General features: G+C 40.9%; 1 pseudogene; it reads right to left on the bottom strand.

Annotated features, from left to right (window-relative positions):
- Positions 1–6,336: 6,336 nt before the first annotated feature.
- LOC128120169 (RNA transcription, translation and transport factor protein-like) lies at positions 6,337–7,095 on the bottom strand (annotated as a pseudogene).
- Between the last annotated feature and the right edge of the window lie 19,310 nt (positions 7,096–26,405).

The raw sequence follows: 26,405 nt of genomic DNA, 5'->3' as shown, positions 1-26,405 counted from the left end.
TAGAGAAAAGCAAACTCCCCAGGCGGGATTCAGCAATACATCTAAAGCATCTGAGCACCTATGATCTGAGAAAATCTGTGACAGTTATCCCACAATTACTATACCTGCTTCCCATCTGTATTGCCTCATTCTCCCAGATTAAGTTACTCCCCAAACATATAAATTATTTCTTTGAGATACAAGTTAGAAAATTTTATGAGAGTTTGAAGTCTTTTATTCAGAAAGTGTAACAGACTAACCTACATGGACACCTAGGAGAAGGTAATGAATAACCTTTCCAACCTACATGCTTCTGAGATGCTTGCGAATATCCTTGATTTGTATGAAGAGGGCATAAAGAACACAGGGAAACAGCAATGTTCAGGATGTGGCGCTCTGGACATAACGTGACAGGAAGAAATGCCTTCCTTCTCAGCTTCTAGCAGCCGAGAATGTATCTGGCTTGATTCAGATGTTCAACACACAATCTCTCTCCTAAGTCTGTGACATTTATCTCACAAGTGCTGTGCCTTTCTGGTCTGGGCTGCAAACTTTCATCATTATCCTGCTTTGGATCATGTTTTGTTTTCCTCCAGAGATGTTCTCAAACCTCCTCTATATAATCTTCAAAAACCAAATGACTCCTTTGTCTCGTCAGATAGGAGGAACTGACTTCAATCTCTCATGTCCTAAATTATCACATCCAACTGCTCTGGTTGGAGTATAAAATGTCCCTTACAGGCTCGTGTAATCTAATCTCATTTTGAGAGCTTTTACGACCTTTGGGAGGTGGAGCCTAGTAGAAGGAAATGATTCTTTGGGCCATTGGCTTAAGGATTTATAATCTGGTTCCACTGCCTGTCACACCTCTGGTTCCCGATTCCCCTAGATGTGAACAAGCAGCCTCATGCTCCCGCTGCCACAGCTCACGCTCTTCTTGCTACTGTGCCTTTGCACCTTGACTATGAGTCTCATCAAGACAGGGAAAAGAAAGGGCTCTGCCACGCAAGGAGACAACAGTAAGTGCAGGGTGGCGGGAAAAGAGATGGTGCCATGAGCAGCTTAGAGAAGATGACCTGGTGGGTTCCCCCAGCCATGGCAGTTCGTGACTGTGGCCACTGTTAATTAGAGAAGCTGAATTCAGAGCGACTCCGACCTTAGGTGCCATCCTGTCAAGCTCGTTATGGCCTATACCACTTCAGACTATGGGAATCAAGAAGGAACCTTCTAGAATACAAGATGGAAATTTTACCAACTATCTCTACATGAAGGGACAGTTGAGTTCAACATTTTTCAGCATGTCACCTCAGTTTAACCACAGCTTATATTTATTGATGGGGAAAGCAAGGCTCGCATTGGGAAAGGGTCTTACAAACCCTCCCCCCTTGTGCTCCATATTTCTGACAATCGTTACAGTCTGATGTGTAGGTAGAGTAAAGCTAGAACCAGAATTGCTGTGTAGTGATAACGACAAGTGTTAATTCAGTGGAAAAGCATAACATTGCAGACCTAGCTCTGGTCCTTGGATTTGACCTTGAGCATCTTGCAGGTCCTGCAATCCACCAAATGGAAATATTTATACTTGAAGCAATGACTAGAGTCTATTCAGAAAAAAGAAAAGACTTCAGGGGGTTGTCCCAGTGAAAGGGAAGTTTTGATTCAGAAGGCATCCAAGGAAACACAGAAGCCAATTAAGCAGGGAAGAGGTTGGCAGGTTCCCTAACAGACAAACCTGATACCCTCTAAGTCACACCCAGTGTCCAAAAGCAATGTGGGTGGGCTTCTCCTCCAGACATACCCGAACAGCTGTGTGGGGGATGCTCCTCACTCCCACCCCTCCTTCACTCAAAGTCCACGTGAGTGGGAGATAAATAAGGAAACACAGGAAGTCCTTATTTGGTACTGCCCAGATTTGTTTTTCCGGAAGCATCTGTTAGATGCAAGACAAGATGTGCCTTTCCGCTACATGTTTCAGTGTGTGTTTCCTAAAGGAAGAAATCCCTTACATAATCACGGTTCAACCCCAGAAACCACGAAATGCACATCCTGAACGTTTCTGCTCTCTGCATTCATTTAAAGTTGCCTCTTGTGCCAATCATGCCTGTAGAGTGACAGAAAAGCCCCGATTCACGCCTTGTCCTGTTTAGTCTTCTCTCACTGCGAACAGTCCCTTCAGCTGCTTCACAACATGGCTATTTGGAAAGCTGACAGGCCAGCTGCCTAGTTTAGTTTTGGGGGGACCCTTTCTCCTGAGTGGATTCAGTTACTCACTTTTTCACTTTTTGGCTGAAACGGCATGAAATCAACACTTCATGCACCGACTCAGAAATTGTGTGGCTTTGAAAACACCACCAGTGGATTTTCCCCAATTTAAAACTCAGAGAAGCAAATCATTTTGAAACTTACACAGTAACTTCAAGACCTCTGGAAATTCCTCTATAGTTTATTTACAATAAACTTGTGAAATATTGGAATCCTGGTCTTTTTACACCATTGCCTCTTTCTACTTTATTTTCTGTGTTATCACCTTTTGCCCCACATGGTCTTGGGAAGGAGGAGGGGTGGGATTTTTAAGAGTCGCCCAAAGGCTGTTTGAAGAGGGTAAACTTTCAGCTGGGCTTGAAAAGACCCAGTCAGTTTTGCTTGTGAAGAAATTGCTTCTCTTCACCCTGGTGTGTGAATGGCCACTGAGCATGTTCTTCCTGCTCATGGGTTAGTTTCTGGTGTGTGGAGTCATTAGAGACTCAGGCTGGAGGTCACCACAGGATCACTTTAGGAACTGGCAGGAAAATGTCTGTAAGGCTCCTTTATCAGGAATGTAAAATGGTACAGGAAAATCAGTGGCTTCAGTATTTACTTAAAACTCAAATTGCTTTCTACTATCCAATATATGAATACTATTCAGTATACATATTATATATGTTTGTATGTATTATATGATATACTATTATACATATACTGTACATGATATGGTTGTTTGAAGAAGAATATATGAAATAGAAATTATCATAATTTTGGTGAACATAAACACACAAATCTGTGAAGAGCCACAAAGAGTAAGGATGTCTGTCAAGTTTCAAGTTGGCACCATAGAAGAAAAGCCTAGGGAAGATACTTTCCAGCTCCAGGAATCTAAGACTCTATGGCTATTCACTCCTTAAAAGCTATTTACATGTTTGATCCATATATGTATCTGACTATATAAAGTCATTTTGTTCTAAAAATCATGCTTATAAAATGCTTATAGATTACAAAATACATTTGTGGTGTTATTAGAGTCTAGGGGGAGGGGTGAGTTGGAAGCAGTTGTTTAACAGGCGTTGGGTTTCAGTTTTGCAAGATTAAAATTTCTAGAGATCAGTTATATGACAGTGTGGCTTTATTTACCTCTACTCAACTGTACATGTAAAAATGATGAAGGCAGTGAATAGTATGTATAATTTTGCATACTGAATTTTAAAAATTAAAAATATGTGTAGGTAAATGATGAAATCAATAGTCAGCATAAACATCAAAGGTAAGAAAAAAAAGAAAATCAGAGAGCATTTCTTCAGAAATGTACAACATGAATGTCTATATGTGTCTTTAAGGGTCATGAATTTGTGATCTTCTAAGGAGGATTTTACAAAATTTTCTATCAAAACAATACATTAGACTTTTGCTATGCATCATATAGTCTAGGCATATAAAATCTGAATGAGAGCTAGGGGCATGTCTCAGTCAGGTAGTATAGTATTTGCTTTACAATTATGCAAACCTGAATTTAATCCTCAGAAGCCAGGTAAAAAGATGAACATGGAGGTGGACATTTGTAACCCCAACCCTAGGAAGCTGGAGACAACAAGATGCTCTGTGAGATTCACAGTCAGCCAGCCTAGTCTACTTGGTGAGCTTTAGGCCAGAGTTCCAATTTTTTTTTAAAAAAGAGGGGAATGGACAGGCCCTGAGGAGTGACGCCAAGACTATCTTCTGGTCTCTACACACGTGCGCACACACATAAATGTACACACTCACAAGTACACACACACACACTGTCTGTTGAGATGACATGTAAAGTGACAATTCCTGCTGTGTAAGGAGCTTAAACTTCCAGTTTCTGAGTCTAACATGCCTGTTTGTTCATTTGCTCATGGTAGGTCAGTGGCTGTGGTTGATGTCATGATACAATCTGAATTTTGGCAGGGTTCTGGTGTGATTCCCTCAGAGCATTCATTTATTTAACCACTGATTCATACAGTCAGCACAAATATTTCTGGAAGTTCTCCTTTATGTAGGCATTGGTGTGCTGGAAGCTTCTGGTAGCAGCCAGATCAGTAAGAACCAGTCCCTGTGTCTAAGTGGCACCCAGAGCTCTTGAGAAGGACTTTCTTTCCCTCTTTATATCTTAAGTTTTCTACACAAAGAACACAATGTAATACCATAGAAACTCAGTGTCCGCCACGATCCCTTTAAATACACATAAACTATCCAAACTTTGTATTGTTCCTCTTTTTTGCCGCTGCATTTGTGTTACATCTTCCTCACAAAATTTCATCTTATTTAATGTTGGTGAAAGTTAAAAAAAAACCACAAAAACAATGAAGTGAAAATGGCTGGAGAAATGGCTCAGCAATTAAGAGTATTTGCCTGAACTTCCAAAGGACTTGGGTTCAGCTCCAAGTACCAATATGGCAGCTCACAACTGTCTGTGACTCCACTTCTAGGGGATCCAACACCCTTGTACAGGCATACAAGCAGGCAAAACACCAATGCACATAAAATAAAAATAAATAAATCATTAAAAAAATAAGTGAATAAAAAGAAATAGGTATGGCACACACACACACACACACACACACACACACACCCCTGAGTTACTGATGGCCAATTTGCTTGCCTGGATTTTGGTCTGGGGCAAATGGTACCTGATTGGTACTGATGAGGCAAGAAGATGTTTGCTATAGTGTCCATGTAGCTCGGGTATTATCAGGAAGAAAATGCAGCATTCTTAATTGTCTTTCTGAGACCAAGAAACCACTGTGGCAGTTTCTCTCTCCAGATAGACATCCATTTCTACCTTGTTGCTTCAGTATTGTTCCTGGGGAAATCCCAAAGGCCATTATTTCTGCCCAGAAGAAAGGTAGGTATGACCCAAGATCTGCATATTTCAAAGGCTATGGCAATAGTGTGTCTCTTTGGTATATAAAGTCCTGAAAAACAATACCTATAGATCACAACTATCAAAAGAACAAGAAACATTTATGAATTCCTAGTTTTGAAAATCAACTATGCTTAAAGTTTAAGAGAATTTAGAGTTCATTAAGTGAAAGATAAAAAAAAAATTCCAGCAAGCGGGATAATTTTAAAATAACAAAACTTTCTATGATAGTTTATATTTTACAGGCTACCCTTGAAGTATTACCTCATCTCAAGCTTCTAACTTTTAGTGAAGTTGAGGCTGAGACAAGTGGGGTCATCAACTCCCTTTTACACGAGAAAACCAAGAATTGGTGTATTAATCAATATCAAAATTATATCATTTAATAATCACCAGTAATCCTGGCCTATAACAGACCCAGACTTGAGACTACCATCTACTCAGGAAAACAACATTCATTAAATGCCTATAGTATTCTCAGTAGTATATAGGCCTTTGGCAAAATAAATGTAAATAAAACAAATGCTTTTTGCTAAGTCATTTATGTTCATTGCCCATTTATGTAAATGCCAAACACCCCTGGTCATATTTTCTCCCCTTGAAGTGGGGAGCAAAAGCTGGAGAGTGTGTGGTCCAGAGAGCACTGGAGCCAGAACCTGAGCTCAGCTCCAGCTGTTTCCCTAACATCAGCATCACACTTTGACAATCCTGGCAAGATCCAGAATGCTTCCACATATGTCTTCCATCTTGGAGGCCTAATAAATGGTGCCAGCACATGTCCCTCTGCTTCTTTGTCTGATCCAGGGAGTCTACAGTACCCTAAGCCCCACGAATACCATCCTCCAAATGCAGGGATGAGCTCATAGTGAGCACCCACATTTGGGCTGAGAGTCAAGAATGTTAACTCTGCTTGTTTTGAAATGGGGTTGTGCACACTGTTTAAATATGTGGAGGTGGACGGACTGATAAACTGCTTCTGTGGGCTGGAAATAATTCTCAGGGCCTCCTTTTAGGGATATCCCATGCAATGACCCCTGATTGAGTATCGTTTACAGCAATGCTTCCCTGCCAAGCTTCTTTCTTTCTTCTTTTCCTTTCTTCCTGCTTTCCCAAACTTTATTAAAGGAAAAAAAATAAACATGGTAAATCTCCTGGGATTTCTCCCTTAAAAATGTGACAATTGACTTTCAAACACATGCTGGTGCACTCTTCCCATCATGCTAAACAGGTGAGTAGCTGAAATCCTGGGATGCTTCCCTTCCAACTTGTCCCAGTCTGTGGTCTGTCTTTGGATCAACAACAATTGCCCAACAAACTCCTGCTACTACGATGTCATTAATTTTTGTCAGTAGCTCTCTGAGCACTTCTATATGTAGGAACTGCAGAATCTGAGCAGCTTCATGAAATGCATTTCCTGTGTCAAAAGCAAGAATGTTTGTCTGAAAAAGCAACAGGCAAGCCCTCTTTGTTCCATTAGCTTTAGTAACTGTATCCTGTGTTAGACTCTCCTGAACCAAAATGTGAATTTCCTTAAGCATTACCAAGTAATCATCAAGACACTGAATCTGAAGGAAGTTAGCCAGAGTCATTACACCAGCCTTAAAATCGGGATTATTTACATCCAGGTTGACCAATGGCTCTCCACTTTTATCTGCATTTTCAGTTCCTGTTATCAGGTACTAATTCCTTTTATTTTTTTAGCACTATCTCCATATTTATCTCCAACAGATAAAACAAGAAGATAGTCAGTTGCTTCTTGCTGACCCTGAATCTTGAAAGGACAATTAACATCTGAGTTACTTTTAGAAGAACTTGGGTCAGTCACTGCTCTGGATGTTTCTCAGGTTACCTCTGTCTTCAGTTCTCTTTCATCTGATTTTCTGGTCTTCAACCCAAACAATAAAGCTTCTAAATTCTGTTTCATCTTTGCAGTTGAAGCCCCTGGAGTTGTTGAAGGCCATGAGCTTGTATCTGAACATGGCCCTGCACTAGCTGCTTGAGGCTCTACATAGTGAGTTCCAGCCTACCCAGGGCTACATAGTAAGATCCTGTCTCAAAAAAGGGGAAAAAAGAGGATATTTCTTGAGGCATGTAGAATATTTACAGTTCTAGTTGAAGAGGGGGAGCTTAACTGCTGTATATTTCACTGACATTGACCTGGGAAGACCTCCATTGGAGAGACTCCCATAAGTGCTAAATTCATGTTTTTGCTAGATGCAGATAAAACAGTAGGGCTGTGGGGTTATTACTAAGCTATAGTGACACCCCAAAGAGAGATTGAGAAATGAGGATTCCTAACACGCAATTAAAGGGTGAGTATAGGAGACAAATGGTCTCTTCATCACTTAGGAAGAGTCAAGAGCCTCTTCACAAAAACAAACAATGCAAAGCTGCAGGCTGAGAACCCAGTGGTTAAAGTCACAGAGCTTAAGAAACACCCAGGCTCAGTGCAGATTGACTGTAAACACCTGTTACCCTGAACTAAAGGATGGGACCTTGAATAAACTCCAATAATCATTGTTCAGAATCTCCTAAGCTCTCAGAGACCGCTTGAGGTGGACCACCCTTCCCTCGTACGAGCTAAGACTTCATCTTGCTGAAATGCTGGAAAAGTATCCCTGCAGCAATCACCCACAGCATGAGTGCCTTGACTTTCTCCTTAGGGTCCCAGCCTCTTACCTGAGGTTAAATTCCAACAGAACAAGAAAAGAGACATTCTAGTCATAATAAAGGGGAGCATAGCAACCAGAGAAGTGGCCAGAATTTAGTAGCATATGCCAGCTGAAGATAAGGAATCCTCAAGATTGAATATTGAGAGTACTTCACTGAAGGGGCTGAAAAATAAGGCATATAAGAGTTTGGTAACTTGGGCACATTTTCCCATGTGCTTCAACACCCTGCTAAGGACTGCCATGGACAGGGTAAGCCTGCTACTATTCGGATAGCTTGCTCTAGGAAGTCTAGTGGAGATGATAACCAATGCTGAACAAAGATTGTTGCATGAGTTTCCCTAGAAGAAAGAAAAAATAGAATAAAGAAACTGAACATAAAGAAACTGGAACCGTGAGGGCAAGAGATCTAATGAGGGGAGATGCAGATGGGTGGGCCAGCAAAGCTATCAGGAGTGTGGAAGGCAGGCTTGCAATATCACTAAGACTTTCAGTGTTACCTCTCCTCTGTAGCTCAGCCTGATGATAGGAGACAGATCAGAGTTGGGCTTCTTCCTGTCTATTCATGGGGATGGCATCCTTCTACTCTCACCAGTAAGAGTCAAATTGTGCTCATTACCTGCCAGAGAGCAGAAAGCTGTAATTATAATAGTGACAAGCAAAAAAGCTTAGAGATGCTGCCAATGGGCTTGGCCTGCAAGGAGCTACAGAAATGTCTAGCCAAGACGTTACATTCTTAAGGATATGACAAGTGGCTATCAATAGAGAGTACATCTTAACATGTAAAATCAGACAAAAGAGAGTGGACTGTGTGAGGCTGAGAGATGCTGTATAAAATATCAACATGCATTTCCTTGATTCAGTCCTTGACCTGAGCCCATTCTGAGACTCATAATCCATTAGTTTAAGTGATATCTTGGTCTTTAGAAAAAATGAATACATAGCAGGAATTTTTAATCTGACATTGCAATACAATGTTCTCATCCATAAAGTTCACACTTGAAAACAGTAAACTTAAGTTACAAAAATATTTGCCCATAACCATCTCATAATGCTTTAAATGAGCATATAGTTGGAAGACTGCAGGCCTCTGGTTGGGCATGCCTTTATGCTCTGCAAATGTATGTCATGATGACTGGTCTAGGCTTCTCTAAATAAATCTATGGGCAAGGATGCTCAGAGAAGAAATGCACTAGGCTCTACTCTTAACAGGGCTTTTTATACATTTATGACTCCATAGTCAATGGCTTGAAATACTTAAAACAAAGTCCCTACAGAAAGCGCTTTACATTTTCATTTGTACTGGCCATGCCAACTGTGCAGTTAAACTCACGTATAGCATTTACTTGAGTGACGACATTGAACACGGAGGGTTCTTTTTGGACTTTTGTTGGAGTTCAAGGTCATGTGGATACACAACAAACAATGTTGATTAAAGTCTAACTTGTTCACTGTATCTGGAGACCCATCCTGTGGTCATCTTTCCAGTTTCCAAGTAATAGTAAAATCAGCAGTGTGTTACCTACACAGGAATAGTAAAATCAGCAGTGTGTTACCTACACTAGGATCTTAGCTTGTGAACTAAGAGCTTTCAGACTAGAAAAAAAAAAAAACCTCTTTATTGCTCTATCCTCATTCATCCAGAGGTGAAATTGAAAAGAAATATCATATTCTGAAGATGGCAAATATTAGTCCCACAATAATGATGGCTGAAAGATTAGGTACACAGGGAGCACGCTTATTGTGTCTCTGTTAATGTCTCAATGTGCCCCCCAAAGTGTTCAGATGGATCTCAGAGACCAAATATGTGGTTTTATAATCTCAATTCAATAATCCAATAATAACCTATGTACAACTTCTATGAGGTCTTTGTTTGTTTATTTTGTTTGTTTGTTTGCTTTTCCTTTGCCAAGAAGATGGACAAGGTTTCAGGTTCATGCAGCCATTGACTTGAGGAATGCATTCTTGCTTAATCTGATGATAAAGGGGGATCAGAAATAATTCACATTCGTGTGGGATGTGTAACAAAATTTATTTATAGTTTTAGCTCAGGGTTATATGAACTCTTCTTTGTTATATTGCACACTGAAATTATCTGGGTTGGTCATTCAACCCACAGCACATCACACTGCATGTACTGATGTTCCCTTACACCAATAGCATGCTGATCAGGCAGGACGAACAACATATGGCTTTTATGCAGGAATTCTTGATAAGACAGCTATGAGTCCACATTCGTCAAAGGTTGGATCAATGGTTCTCAACCTTCTGAGTGCTGTGACCCTGTAATATAGTTCCTCATGGTGTGGTGACCCCCAACCATAAAATTGTTTTCATTTCTACTTCATAACTGTAATTTTGCTACTGTTATGAATTGTAGTGTAGATATCTTTGTTTTCACAGGGTTGTAGGCAATTCCTGTAAAAAGGTCATTCAGTCCTCAAAGGGGTTGCAACCCACAGGCTGAGAACCACTGGAACAGAGGATAAGCTCCAGGAAGATTCCAGAACCTGGAACTTGAATGAAACCTTTAGGAATCCACGAGTTAGGACTTTGCAGATTATGCCTTCTGAAGGAGAAGGAAAAGAAAGACTATTGTATCCTGAATTACTTATCACCATTCAGGAAACAGCTTTGCATCAGTTCTGAGCTCTGGGGGCAACACATCCCATGGCTATTTATAGAGTTCTGGGTCACATGCTGGCTGACAAAAGAATTCGAGTGCACTGTGGCAAAAGACGCAGCTTGGAGCTAAAGGAAAATGCATTGGAATAATCATGATGTGAACTTGGACATGCAAGGGTAAGCTCAAGCCATATATATGGGGAAAAACAGTCCACTGGTTAAACTGTGGCAACCCTGGGAAGGGGAACATGAAGCAGTCAGGTGTGGAACTGCAGTTATTTCCGTTTTTCCAAAGAATAATGATGCCTCACAGTTAGTCACCAAAAGGCAAAAATATTATACCCAGATGGATCCTAGCGGGACAAGGGCTTGGTCAACTACATGGGTGGTCACCCACGTATCCATTATCCATTCAAGTTTACCAGGGATCCTCTCCTAATATTCACTTGAGTTCAAATGAGAAGATGGAGGAAGCTTGTCTACACCCTTCCACCTAAGATGACCAACCACATGTGCAGCAGAGTTTGGTCCTTCATGGATTTTATTTTCTCTTTGAATATTTACCTATTTATCCAGACTGGGGATTGAACTCATGACCTCATGTATGCTAGGTAAGTGCACTAGCACTGGCTGATAACCTTTAAGAGTTTGGATTGATTGTCTACTATAGTGAGTAAGTATGTAACCCTGGGGATCCATGGAGTAGCTCAATAGGAATCTGTTAGAAGGGAGTTATCTGGATATTTAAGTTTGCATTGACTTGTGTTGAAAAGCGTTCAAAGGATTGAGTGTTTTTTGCACTTTTTCCCGTACAAGGCAAGGCTGCTCTGTGACTGGGTATCGTAATTTAAACTATAAGACAGGATAGGAAGCAAAACTCAAACTATGGGCTGAGGATGAGATTTGGAAAGAGCTTACTTAGCATACATGAAGTCCTGGGTTTAATCTCATATACCCCATAAACAAGATGTGGATGTGCAGGTCTACCATCCCAGTACCTGGGAGGTAGAGGCCGGAAGACCAGAAGCTCAAAGTCATCCTCAGCTACACAGCGAATTTGAGACTAGACTACAATACACAAGGCCCTGATCCAAAAAGCAAACAAACAAAAAAAAATTATATTATTCTGGGATAAAAGCATCAGAAATTACCTTAACCGAGATGGGGGACTGAAGCAACATGTATCTTGACTATTCTAAATAGCTGTAAACTGACCTTATTTCATCTTGTGCCATCTCAGAACTGCAGGTATCTTGGCTGATGATGATTGTCCCATTGTGTTTAAGTTTCCTAGGATGACAGGAAGGCCTGTCTCTGAGTCCCAGGACAGTTCCTACAACACCAGGATCAGCTACAGGCACAGAGCATTGCAGCCTTCATGAGCTGTTCATTGTCTCTTTGAAGCTCAGCCTTGGCTATTCATGGGCTTCCTTAGTATGTGCATGAAGGGGTAAAATGTCTGGCAGCAGCTTTTCAGAACATTTCTGGATGGATTTGGAAGATACAACAGCCAAAATATAATCTTCTACAGGCAGTGAATAGTGAACCCAGTCACCCACTTTGTGAGAAAGAAAAGTTCCCCGAAGTAACAAAATAAACAGAGTACGGACACTGACCAATGGCCAAGTGGCCAAGACAGAAAGGGAGGGGAGGATTGGAGACAGTGCCATCCAGAAACTAGATATATGAACACAGAAATCCAAGGAGAAGATTCTAGTGTCATGTACTCATTCTTGTCAGAACCCAGGAAGGAACACTGACAAAATACATACACACAAATATGTCAGCATGACATTCTCAGCATCTGGAAAAAACAGAAATCATGTGAAATTAAAGGTAGGGGAGAAAATGGTGTGAGAAATTCAGATTAAATAGCTAGGATTAAATAGCCTTTTTATAACATGATTTTTTTCACTTTTATGTATATTAGTGTTTTGTCTACATACCATGTGCATGCCTGGTACCCAGAAAAGGGTACCAGCTTCCCTAGAACCATAGTTACAAATGATTTGGAGCTGCCATGTAGGTGCTAGGAACTGAACCTAGGTCCTCTAGTTGAGCAGTCAGTGCTCTTAACCACTAAACCATTTCTCCAGCCCTGGGGGAAAGCCTTTCTGGAGAGGTGCTCTTGAGACTGAGAAAGAAGAGTTCATCTGAAGAGTAGGAGAAAGAGCATGATGGGGAGAAGAGAGTCAGGCAGGGCAGGGCTGGGTCAGTGGGTTGAAAGCAGAGTTCACGTGGGCCAAGGTGACTGAGAGGAGATGGTATCAGAGGAGATATTTCTTCAGGAGATGAGATACGCCAGGATCTTAATCAAAGATTCATGGAAAATTTTTGAAATGCTCTCACCAGATATGTGACATGATCCAATTAATGCATGTTTTAAATAAAGATTCTGGCTTACCTGTAAGTCAGGAACGGGGTAGGAGGATCAGTTAGGAAGCTCCCCTGATAGATAGCATTTAGCTAACAATCCAAATTATACAGGACCTCACCTGCCTTGTGAATGGGTTACACTGTCTGCCCCTGTGTAGGTGGTAGTTGAGGGGGTGGATGACACATTCTTTTTCTCACAGCTGGCATTCCATTGACTGACACTGTGTGACCTTCTCATTCTCCAAAACAGATGTGGCCTAGAATACTTCCAGTTCAGCAAAAGCAGAACTGGGGTAACAGTACTAGACTATGCCTCTGCCAGTTCTCCAAACATCTGCCCCCATATCACATCTTTGGAAAGCCAAGTTCTATTAACTGGCTTTTGTCCTTAATCTGACACTGAAGTAAATCGAGAGAGCACAGCAACCAATGGAGATTCAATCTGTACATTCGCATGCAACCTATTCTTACAGTGGATGGAAGCAAGGAAAAAGGAGGAGTAAGTTCTCAACCTTGATGGATAGAATGGCCCGTGTGTTATTAGCATGGGGCAATATATGGCAAAGGAACACAGAGTCCTCAAGAGCACTCATGACCATCAATGGGTAGTGATGACACATGATTTAGTGACTTTTCTTGGGAAGACATGAACAAATCTATTCATCCCAGATAGGGCACCTATGATAGACCGAAGAAATGATGGCATCCAAGTCTGGTTTAATGAACCAGTGAGTTTACTAGGGTCACTTCAAAGGGTCTGAGCATTTCAATGGCTGTCGAGATACAGAAAAAGTGACTCCGCTTGAGTGATAGATCGTGGAGGCCGCATGAGGGGGGGCTCCCTACACAGTGTGTAGGCAGCTTGGCCAATCAGAGTCTCTTCCCATCAGCAACTGTTACTGTTTATATGAGGCCCCCTGAGTCTTCTAAGTTTCAGGAGCTTTATAACTCTTCTAAGTCTCACTCACTTTCTGGAACCCCTCTTTTCTCCTTGCAGTGGGGTGGAAGAGATTTTTCAGTTCAGAAGAAATAGCTGCACAAAGCACGCTCATCCTATTGGTGACTTCGTGACTTGATTTTTTTCCTTGTGTTTTATTAAGCTGCCAAGAATATTAAATATTACTATTTCACAAAAGAGAAAAGCAAAGCCATTTCATTATGTACGCTTGAGTCACAATTTTTTCCACGCTACATGGAAGTTATTTGCCATTTAGATATAGAAAGACATCTAAAAGGAGTTTTAAAGCAATAATGAAAATGTAGAACAATGTGATTTCTCATTATAGACAGTGTTTTTTGTCAGAGATTTTTCTCTTGGTAATTATGAAATCAGAAAAATATAATAACTCACTGATACAAACTGACCAGTAGTATCTCAACTAGATAATTAAAAAAAGAGCAAAAGAAAGAGAAATAGTTATATGAAACCACTCTGCTTATTCCCTGAACTATAGTTTCTTATACATTTGCATCAAATGTACACTTCCCGGGCTAAGAGTGTATGGAGTTCAGCCACAGCGTGCTTGCCTACCAGCAAATACGAAGAAATGCGTGAATAAGTTTATTGTGATGTGTCGAGACTCAGAAGGGAGACGAGTCGACAGACCCAGGGGCAGAACATTTGTGATGTCTTTACAGTGCCCATTTTGATTCAAGTTGGAGGTTTTATAAAAGATATATTAATGTAGGCTTAAGCATAAGGGTTAGGAGAAAAGAGGTGCTCAGAAGAAAGTCAGAAATAAGGACTCCTCCAGTGGGAATTGCCCTTGTTGATTTTATTATGGAGTTGCTGCAACTGGGTTTCGATGTAAAGGTATTCTAATATGCTAAGGGACAATTTGGAAAGGTTAATGAGGGCTTGGGGTTTGGTTAACAAGTTAGAACCATTTTGGTTAACCATAACTTAAATTCTGAAAAATTAGGATAGAACAACTTCAGGGACAATAATTTACGCCAATAACTGACAAAGTATTTAAGCTTTTGTTGTGTTACATTTGCTTGGAAATGAGGAACAAAATGAACTAAATCAAATTTATCAAACAGCCCACGCCATTAATTTATATAAATTTTCTGTCAGCCTGCTTGGTCAACTTTGGATTCATCATACTTGAATCTGGCCGTGGCCTGGCTCTGCTCTGTTTCTGACTGAAACACAGTCTGGGCTCAGAAACCCGTTTGTCATGTGCTCAGGACCCCGCATAGAAAACTCCTTTCTCTAACTGCAGTGGCAGGTAGCCTTGGAGAATGAAGGCAGTGAGCTGAAAACTCTGTTCACTGCTCCAGGGCCTCAAGATTTCCTCGGGGCTCTCAAGAGAGCCCACGTGATCCGCAGCCAAAGCACATGCTTACAGGCCCCCCGCTATAAACAGAACATTTGAGACTGTTGTAATCAGTAGCTAAGATCTGATGGCCTCCATGAGTGGTTTCAGTGAACAAGTCAAGTGATTGCAGTCAACATGACGGAACTGAAGAATCTTACGTGTTGAACCAGTTGAAATCCTGTTTTATCTAAGCACCAACTGTCCCTTTTCTTTGAAGTCACATGGAGTCCTGAGTTATATTTGCTAGACTCCTATTAAGTTGTCCCACCAAATATTTCATGAGTTTTGTGAGACTGTCTGTGATATCAAAAATACTCTATGCTCGTCCTAGGAACCATATGATCCAAGGTGGAAAGTATTGTGCTCCTGAAGTAGCTGTTGGCTATTCAATTTCCTTCTGAATTCTGTCTAAAGGCATATGAACTATTGTAAATGAATATATGTACATGTGTTATATTCATAAATATGTCACTCTACTTTTGAACTTTATGTTAGAAAATATCTTTATCCTAGCAACAGATTAACACCTTTAATTACTTCATGCCTATTTCTTGAAAGGCCTTTTTAGCCCTTTCACAGTAGTAAAATAGACTTTTAATTTTCATAATAGGAAGACTTCTTATTTGTAGTAACAGATAAGATCACAATAGATACTGTCTCATAAATATATTTTTTTATTCAGTTAACCTCTCAAAAACAAACTTTCAAAACCTTTGAAATAGTTTTGACTTATAAAAATGTTTCCAATGTAGAATGACCATCTCTGGAAACTCTATCTCCCTACATAATAAGTTTGAGGAACTGTTTTCTCCATGTTTTGTGTGATTTTTGTCATTGGTTTTGGATTTTTGTTAGTCAGTGACTTATTTGCTTTTACTGTCAGATTTGTGATCCAGGGTCTCACTGGACATGAGCTTATAATCCTCCTGCCTCAGTCTTCTGAGAGCAGAGAACACCAGCCTGCACCACAAGACTTGCATGCTTGACACAAATTTTTAAGTGAACATGAACTGTGCAGCAGACTCTACACAGACGTCACCAGACCTGACAGTAATGTATTTCTTCCTGCTTCAGGTAAGGCAGGATGTCACACATCAGTTCCCAGTCCTTTCATTGGTTGTGACCTGAATCAGCATCTCTCTTTTACTTCAAGATCTCAAATATTTAGATATTCAAGAAGAATATCCAAAATCGATGGAATCTGTTTGCAACATATCAAAGGTGCATGAGGAACACCGTGACCCATGATGTCAACCTGGTAATTTTTTTTTTCCAGAATTGGATATGTTACTTTTCCTGTTTCTGTATTACTTTGACAACAGCAAAAGAAAAGGTTTAGGCTCACAGTTCAAAGTATACTCTATCATGGGGCATGGAGACCTTAAGATCACTAGGGAAAAGAACTCCTCCTCAGTGTCTGCTCATCTCATGACGGAGTAGAAGGGGAACAAGACATCTAGGAGACGTGTGGTGGAGAAAGAACTTTGCATTTCCTTCTTGAGTGACTCAGGGTGTACTTCTCTTTGGGTCCAAGGTAACTGTGCTGTGTAAGACTTACTTATTTCCAAGGAATTGTTGAGAATCCCATGAGATGCTTGACCTGGGCACTTTGTAGTTTTAAACATTGTAAAGATGGTAGGGTATTTTCTCATTCTTTTTCCCTAATAAGGTAACATAATTACAAATAGTTGGGCTAAATGGCTTATTTCCCAAACTTAATCTCACCACCCACCTCTCCAGATGTACTGGACATGTAGGGATCTAGGTGGAGATGGTAGAGAAGACACATGAAGGAGTCTTAGAGAGAGCGACAAAAGTCAGAGCATTGGAGCTCAAGAGACTGAACTTAGTAGTATAGACCTCTATTCTAAACATTGTGCCTACCAGTTCTAATTCTGCCCACCTTGACATCTAGGCTCGATTATTTCAGAAAATTAAGAAGTAGAAACTCGGAAGGAAGCTGACTCATCCAACAACAGCCCAGGGAGGCAGAGATTTCAGTTTCAGCTCCTGAACTGACCCCACCCAGCACTTCTTCCCTAGAGTAGAGAAGTCTAGCGTCACTCATAATTCTTCCTCGCAAGAAAAGGGGCTTGTTTCTTTCCAGAGTTCCATTAATCCTATTTCTCCCACTGTCAACCTTTTAAGATGAGTCATCAATGGATGCTAGGCTGGAGTGCTAATGTTGCGGGCTGATCTGTGCAAGCAGAACTTTTATTTGTGTTATCTTTTTTTTTTTTTTTCCTGACAGACAATGTGAAAGAAATCACTTCTTTTCAGAAGGATACTGGGACTTTGTGTGCTGGTGTGGATAATTTTCTTTTAGGAACAAAGTGAGTCTGATGAGTTAAGGGGGGTAATGTGTAATGTGATAAATTAGAAAAATAAGCTCTATGACTCGAGAATTGTGATTCTTTGTATCCCTGACAGCATCAGCAACAATGAAATTCCAAGAAATTTGCATGAGTGTGGAGTCCCATGGCTTCTTCAGAAGGAAAGCCGAAGTCCAAACTCACGTGAGCCACTCGGTTCAAACTGCTTCTTGACCAGCAATGTAGACTGGGTGCTCAAAGGAAGAAGCCCTGTGCTCTCTGTGTGCATCTTAATAATCACAATTATGGAAACCAGTTGAATAAAAGCCTCAAAGGAGAAAGGACAGGAGAGGTAGGAGTTGAAGGAGGAGGAGAAGGAAGAAGAGAGGAGGAGGCCAAGAACAAGAATGACAAGGATATAGAAAGGCCCAGATTTATCATGTAGTCTCACTATCCCCCTTTAAAGGCCCAGATTTACCATGTAGTCTCACTTTCTCCCTTTAAACGTTGAGAAAGACAGGCCATTCAGTGCCTGGCATAAGACGCAGTCATCCTCTCAGAGCATGATGCCGGTCCTATTGCTTTATTATTTCTTAATTGGCAAGAATTAAAAATGGGCCATTGCCACTTTAGAAGTCAGCATGTGTGGGTATGGAACGACACAACTGGTTTGCAGCCTAACAAGCAAGCCCTAGATTCTTTGCATTTGACGTTTATCCTTTGAGTTTGTTTGCTAGTACAGCTGACAAGTTGTAAACGAACTGGTAACCTCAGTGGGTATCTATTGCAGCACACCAGCTCTGTGCTGTTAAAATAAAGCATGTGCCTCTATTTTAACAACAGTGTTCCTTATTAAGGAGACTCGGTGAGCTATTCAATTTAGTAGAGGACATTCCTGATTTTGCAGAGCGCACTTTTTGGTACCAAAAAAGAGTGTGTGAAATCGGTGTCATGATGCAATAGCTCTTCCAGCAGCCCAAAGAAACAGCTTAAAAGAACTTTCAAAGAGAGTTAATATTTCTGGCTTGTATGCATCACTGGCTGCACAAGGTGATTTTACTGTGCATTATACTTTAATTATAACTGCGCCATAGCCATCTGCTCCACTCCATTCCCTAATTATAGATGCAAAAAGCATTTCACAACTCCCACCTATAAAAAAGATCTGAGGGATTTCATGGCAGGCTTGCTCTGAGCACCTCCCGCCTCTTTTGGCCTGTGGATACTCCCTTCAACGGTACATCTAAACAGACCCAGGAAACACTTGGGTATAGTGATCACTGCCTAAAACCTGGGGTGTCGGAACTATTTTCATCCATTAGACAGTTTCTTCCTTTACTGCGTACATGTCAGACAGCTTTTCCTGTGCAGCGGTCAAATGCAACACTCGGTTCACAGTTACCTTTCTTGCATGCGCTGTTCCCATCATTTTAAAGCTAGTCCTCTTATTTACTGTACCATCACTTTAAGCATCTCTCCAGCTCCGGAGAGTTTTGTTTCCTGTGTTGTCAGTGGCAAGAAGAGATTCTGAGAGTTTCCTGGTTTACTTTGAGGTGAAACAGTTGGTAGACTTGAAGGTGTCACTGTAGGCTTAGGTCCATAATCCCACCACCTTAGTTTCCCTGCATCTAAATAGAAAATTAGGTTAACAAAAATCGGCACAGGAAAATGTGTTTGTTTGTGGTTGGGCCGAACCAGGGGAACAGTCTAATTTCCATGCTTTGCTTATGGCTATCTTACAATTTATAGAAAGCAAGGAGACAACAGCTGGAGCACATGAATATGAGGACCAGTCCTTTCCTGGGACAAAGGGGATCTGGACCTACTCTTTTGATTGAGACTTTTTTTTTTTTTCCGTTTTTCGAGACAGGGTTTCTCTGTGTAGCTTTGCGCCTTTCCTGGGACTCGCTTGGTAGCCCAGGCTGGCCTCGAACTCACAGAGATCCGCCTGGCTCTGCCTCCCGAGTGCTGGGATTAAAGGCGTGCGCCACCACCGCCCGGCCGAGACATTTTTTTTTTTTTGGTTCCAGTACCACACTAGGAAAACGGAGTTGTTAAAGATCCCTCCCCCCATTGTTGAAAGAGAAAAGGAATTGTGGGATGTAGGATTCCCACCTATTCCTGGTCTGGCAGACTTCTTTGTCCCTAAAGTCGTTCCTCTGACGGGTGTAGCGTGCAAAGCCCATTGCAGTTTTCTTTGGGAATGAGTTTTAGTTCAGACTCCTAGCATGCTCATTAAAGACGTTAGTTTTATGAGTGAAATCGGGACTGAGATGGGGCACAAATGTGCTTCTCTCAGGCCTTCAGCATGGGTACATGGATAGAAAGCTACATCTGCAGAGACTGGGTCTCACTTCCCCATAGTTACTGTTTCTGCCCCCTCGTCTGAAACCCCCTCTTGGGGGCCAGAGCTATAACTGGGGCAGTTCACACCTTTTCACGTGAATAGCTCTGTACTACTCCACGCCCTGTGACGTGTGTGGGAGACTGAATCAGATCATGATGGGACCATGAAAGAGAGACACAGGACAATTGCACGTTCTCCTTCCTTCCCTGCAGTGTACCTGCTCATCATGTGCACAATGCCTCTGAAGGGGAGATCGAATAAATATGTGGGGCAGGATGATCCTTCACTTCTGACCTTGCACAGTAAGAATTTTGAATGCAATTTCACAGAAGGAAAAACAGAATTAGTCAACTAAATAGGCTGTTCTAGCAACACTCTGAAGATTGGATGTTAAACCTAAACCTTAACCTTCTCCAACTGGTAAATTCAGTGGCTTCTGATGAGTCCTCTAGCTTTGATATTTTTCCATGGTTTCTAAAGCAGACTGTAAATTTCAGAGGTGTGTGTTTAGGGAAGCTGAGGATGGTTTACTGTAGTCCCAAAGCCGGACACTGGAGGAGGACAAGCAGTTTGGGACATATAATTCTAGCATGTGAGTTGAATGCCTTTCTGGAAGATACATCTGGACATTCTGAAGACTAGGTAAGTATATGGGGACTTTCCCATAGGGCTAAAAAGGAAAAGACTTTATATATTTTGAAGTTTCATTTCCTCCAAATTCTTGAACTTTCTATCAAATACAAAATCTAGCTATTCATAAGATTACTGTTCAAGAACAACAACCAAGTCTTTAAAAAAAGATACTCAGTTTGGACCACAGGAAGTCATAGGGCATCAACTGTAATAACAAAAATAAATAGTGACTTTCTAGGCAGAAAATTAAGGATAAACTTTTCATTAAAAATAAAAAAAGAGTAAATGTAGGAGAAGCTGGCATTAGCTGAATATGATCAAAATATATTGTATGAAATTCTCAAATTCTTAATAAAATATAATAAAAATTAAAAAAAACAATGAAAATATCAGTTCACAAGGTGACAGAAACAAGACCCCTTAAATTCCAGCACATGTTGTATTGATTGGAGATTCAGTTAGATTCCCTGTATAGCAAGGACAGCTGCATCAGATGGTATGTTTGATTCCTAATGTACATTCAAATGTGTATGTGTGCTGATCTCTAAGTTTTATTTGTGGTGGTCTCAGAAGTATCAAAGTGGATAAGTAGTAACATGAAATTACCAGATTCTACAGATATCTTGTTGCCTCTTACTGAGTCTACCTTTAGAAATATCCTAAAAACTAATTTATTCATTAGTTCATTAACATGTGTTTGGGAGTTTTGACAGTCCTAGATCGAACATTGGCCAGATCACCTAAAACAGTGTAGAGAGGCATGCATCGCAGTGTCGAAGTGGATCTGACAGTGAACTGCCTGTGTGACTCCATGCTGTGTGCTTGCTGTCAGACCTCAGGCAACCTTTTTAATCCCCCCCCCCCCAAAGTGATAGGTTTGATTTTCAAATAGGATCTTTCAACTCAACATAAACAGATTGCAGTTCTCTCTCCAACCTGCTCAGTGAGGTTTTTTGAAGAGCTGAGTATTCATTTTTGAGTAGGAAAAAAAGGTGTAATGACAACAGAAAAGACCCAGGAATAGTATAAATGTCCTTGATCTGGAGCTGTGAAGGTGGTTTAGTGGCTAAGGGCACTTGCTATGCAGTCATAAGGAACTGAGTTTTGACCTGTAGTACCCATTCGAAAGGCCAGGAAAGAACAGGCAGCACTCTTATAAACCCAGCCTTAAGCAATATGTGTCTAATCTGGGAGAAGCCAGGAGGGCCACTGGCGCTAGGTGACCAATTGGCCTGACTGAAAAAATGTCAAGTTCTGGGTTCAGTGAGAAAAACGTTTCTAACTTTCTCAAGGGAATAAGGCAGAGTGATAGAGTAGAACACCAGATGTCCTCCTACACATGCACTCAGGTATAAACACACACACACACACACACACACACACACACACACACACACACGAGAGAGAGAGAGAGAGAGAGAGAGAGAGAGAGAGAGAGAGAGAGAGACAGAGACAGAGACACAGAGATAGAGACACAGAGACAGAGACAGAGAGACTGAACAGTTGTTAGGGAAATGGAACACTTTTAAACCATAGGCAGAGGCAGCTGCCAAAGAAATTGATATTGTATTTAATACATTGTCCCTAGACTATAAAACTTTCCTGAAAAAAATTAGTAACTCTAAAATTTAGATTAGCATTATAGAATCTGGTAGTGGTTTGTTTCTTGGTAAATTCCTTAATCTGTTTTCCCAAAAATATAGCTTCTAAGGGAGAAACTGCCTGTCTGCCTTCCTGGAGCATCATTGTGACTGTGGCTCACTCATTCCTAATGTTGTTGTTTTTAATGTTTTTTTTATTTATTTATTTTTCCATTTTACATATGTTCCCCCTCCCCCAACTCCTCCCATTCCACTCTCATTCACTTCTCACAGGGTAAGTCCTTCCTTGGGTAGCCAACACAGACTGCCATACTAAGTTGGGGCAGAACTAAGCCCCTCCCCCCTGCATCAAGACTGAGTAAGGCATCCCACCATAGAGAACGGGCTATAAAAAGCCAGTTCATGTACCCAGGATAAGTCCTGTTCCCATTGCCAGGGGCCCCACAAACGGATAAAGCCACACAACTGTCACCCACATTCAGAGGACCTAGTTCGGTCCCATGCAGGTTCCCCAGCTGTCAGTCCAGAGTCTGTGAGTTGGGGCTAGGCAGGGTCAGCTGTCTCGGGGGTTTTTCACATCATGATCTTGACCCCCTTTGCTCCTCTAGTCCCTCCTGTGTCTCTTCAACTGAACTCCCGGAGCTCGGCCAAGTGCTTGGCTGTGGGTCTCCTAGTTTTTCACTTCTAATTCCAATAAAATATTCGTACAGATGTTGGAGTTGTTTGTAGGGCCTCCATTTCCCTTCTACCTTTAGTCCTTAGACACTTCAGCAGTTAAATAGTCCCGCTGCTCACTTTTCTACTTGGTGAAATGCTGCTTCCTGTTTGATGACCTTTAGTGCCTCCAGTATGCAAACTGGACCTTTCTCCCATGAAAAAATGCCAGAGTGAATTTGGAGCTCAATAGTTGTGCTTTTATTGTTTTCAGATTTAGCACTCTTATGGCAGGCTTGCATCATTTTATTTTAAATGCCTTCAAATATTTGCTTTATTTCTGAAACCCAGGCTTGATATTCAGCCAAGGCTGGCCTCAATTTCCTATCTTCAAACCTAAGCCTTGAACACATAATTTTAATAGTAAAACTGTCCTTAGCAAGAAGGTTAACATGATACAAATTAGGCTAACATGGAAAACTGAAGTTAATTAAACAAGGTTAAATATTTAAGCAGATGTTAGTCAATAGTTGCTGTGGAATTTGACTTAGTAATAATCTGTATACAATTTCATTTGCCTTCAATGTTAATATTTTTGGTTTTATTTTTATTTATTCATCATGGGTTTATTTTTTATTCATCTATTTATTTTACATCCTGGCTGCAGCCTCCACCCCATCCTCCTCTCCCAGTCCCAGTCCCCTATCCCCCCCCACACACTCCCCAATCCCCTCCTCTTCTGTCTTCATCTAGGAAAGGGCAGGTCTCCCATGAGTATCAATAAAACATGGCATATCAAGTTGCAGTAAGACTAAGCACCTCTCCATATACTAAGGCTGGGTAAGTGACTTCAGTATGGGGAGTAGGGTCCCAAAAGCCAATAAAAGAGTTGGAGACAGCTCCTGTTCCAGCTGTTAGGAGTCCCACAAGAGGGTCAAGCTACACAACTGTAATATATATGCTAAGTGCCTAGGTCACTCCCATGCAGGCTCCCTGGTTGTTGATTCAGTCTCTGTGATCTCCTATGAGTTGATTGTGTGAGCCTTAGTGCAGTGTCCTTGACCCTTCTGGCTCCTACACACCTTCCTCTTCCCCTTCCTCTTCCAAAGGATTCCAGAACTCCACCTAATGTTTGGCTGTGGGTCTCTGCATCTTCTCTCATCAGTTGCTGGATGGTGCCTCTCTGATGACAGTTGAACCAGGTACCAGTCTGGTCACAGGAGATGACCAGTTCACAGTACTTATCTGCTATTGCCAGAAGTCTAAACTGGGGCCCTGGCACCAGACTTCCTCCTGACCTAAAATGTCCCCCCACATCCCCCTCAGCACACTCTCCCTCTGTACCGCCCCAACCTGACTGCTCATGTTCCCATCCCCACTCACCTTCAGTCCACTCACAAAATCTCTCCTATTTCCCCTTCCCAGGGAGATTTGGTGTCCCTGCCATGAACCCTCCTTGTTACCTAGTCTCTCTGGGTCTGTGGATTGTAGCATAGTTATCCTTTATTTTGCAGCTAATATCCATTTTTGAGTGAGTACATACCATGTTTGTCTTTCTTGGTCAGGGTTACCTCACTCAGGATGACTTTTTCTAGTTCCATCCATTTGCCTTCAAATTTCCTGGTGTCTTTGTTTTTAACAGCTGAGTAATATTCCATTATGTAAATGTACCTCATTTTCTTTATCCATTCCTCAGTTGAGGACATCTAGGTTGTTTCCAGATCCTTTGGGTATAAACCCAAGAGCAGTATAGCTGGGTCTTTTGGTAGTGTGATTCCCAGTTTTCTGAGAAACCACCACACTGACTTCCAAAGTAGCTATTCAAATTTGCATGAATGGAGGCGTGTTCCCCTTGCTCCACATCCTGTCCAGCATGAGCTGTCACTTGTATTTTTTTTTTTTTTTTTTGGTTTTTCGAGACAGGGTTTCTCTGTGTAGCTTTGCGCCTTTCCTGGATCTCGCTCTGTAGACCAGGCTGGCCTCGAACTCACAGAGATCCACCTGCCTCTGCCTCCCGAGTGCTGGGATTAAAGGCGTGCGCCACCACCGCCCGGCCCACTTGTATTTTTGATTTTACTCATTCTGACAAAGTGTAAGATGGAATCTCAGAGTCATTTTGATGCATTTCCCTCATGGCTAAGAAGGTTGAACATCTCCTTAAGTGTCTCTTGGCCATTTGAGATTCTTCTGTTGAGAATTCTCTGTTTAGATCTGTAACCCATTTTAACTGGGTTATTAGGTTTGTTGATGTCTAGTTTCTTGAGTTCTTTATATATTTTGGAAATCAGCTCTCTGTTGCATGTGGAGTCCTATTGATGGTGTTCTTTGTCTTACAGAAACTTCAATTTCATGAATTTCCATTTATTAATTGTTGCCTGTGCTATTGGTGTTCTGTTCAGGAAGTTGTCTCTTGTGCCAATGTGTTCAAGATTGTTTCCCACATTCTCTTCTATCAGGTTCAGTGTATCTAGATTTATGTTGAGGTCTTTGATCCACTTGGGCTTGAGTTTTGTGCAGGGTGATAAATATGGATCAGTTTGTATTCTTCTACATGCTGACATTCAGTTGAACCAGCACCATTTGTTGAAGATGCTTTCTTTTTTTCCATTGTATAATTTGACTTCCTTGTTGAAAATCAGGTGGCCATAAGTGTGTGGATTTACATCTGGGTCTTTTATTCAATTCCATTGATTCACTTGTCTGATTTTATGCCAATACCATGTGGTTTTTATTACTATAACTCTGTAGTAGAGCTTGAAATTAGGAATGGTGATACCTCCAGAAGTTATTTATTGTACAAGATTATTTTAGCTATCTTGAATTTTTTGTTTTTTCATATGAAGATTAGTATTGTTCTTTAAGGTCTATAAAGAATTGTGTTGGGATTTTAGTGGCCATTGCATTGAATCTGTAGATTGCTTTTGGTAAGATGGCCATTTTCATTAAGTTGAGCCTACTGATCCATGAGCATCGGAGATCTTTCCATCTTTTGATATCTTCTTCAATTTCTTTCTTCAAAGACTTGAAATTCTTGTCATACAGGTCTTTCACTTGCTTGGCTAGAGTTTTACCAAAGTATTTTATATTATTTGAGACTATTGTAAAGGATATTGATGCTCTGATTTCTTTCTCGGCCTGTTTATTATTTGTATATAGGAGGGTTACTGGTTTTTCATGAGTTAATCTTGTTTCCAGCCATTTGACTAAAGTTATCAGCTGTAGGAGTTCCCTGTTAGAGTTCGGGGGGGGGGGGGGTGGAGGAATATTAATTATTCAGATATTGAAACAGTTTAGAGAAAGGGTTACTTTGTAATTTGTTTATTAAATAGAAGTTGCAAATATGTTATCAAACAGAAATTAAATAATTGAACATAGTAATTAAAGCAGTTCATATGATTCTATGAATGCACTTCACATTTGGATCTCAGTTTCTAAGCACCCTAGGTAAAGAATGACGTATTGTTCAATGGATAAATTTCATTATCAGAAAAGAAGCAAAAGTATATGCCAGTTAGAGGAGAGATAGACAGGCTTCCATACTATAACATTTCAAATAAATGATTTTATTCTTAGTTAAATTTATGTGACAATTTTATACTTGTATATATTTTATAGTAATTATTCTCTTATTTCTCTCTTACTCTCTTACCTTCCTTCTACCACTGTCTACCTCTCCAACATTTCTTATAAGTCTATCCCACATTCAAGTCTACTCATTTTGTTTTGCGACTTATTGAGTTTAAGCAGAGTT

This window comes from Peromyscus californicus, unplaced genomic scaffold (genome assembly GCF_007827085.1).
Source record: "Peromyscus californicus insignis strain IS unplaced genomic scaffold, ASM782708v3 Scaffold_25__1_contigs__length_3188244, whole genome shotgun sequence".
Classification (NCBI taxonomy): domain Eukaryota; kingdom Metazoa; phylum Chordata; class Mammalia; order Rodentia; family Cricetidae; genus Peromyscus; species Peromyscus californicus.
The sequence above is the reverse complement of the archived record's forward strand: the minus strand, read 5'-3'. Positions and strand labels throughout refer to the sequence as shown.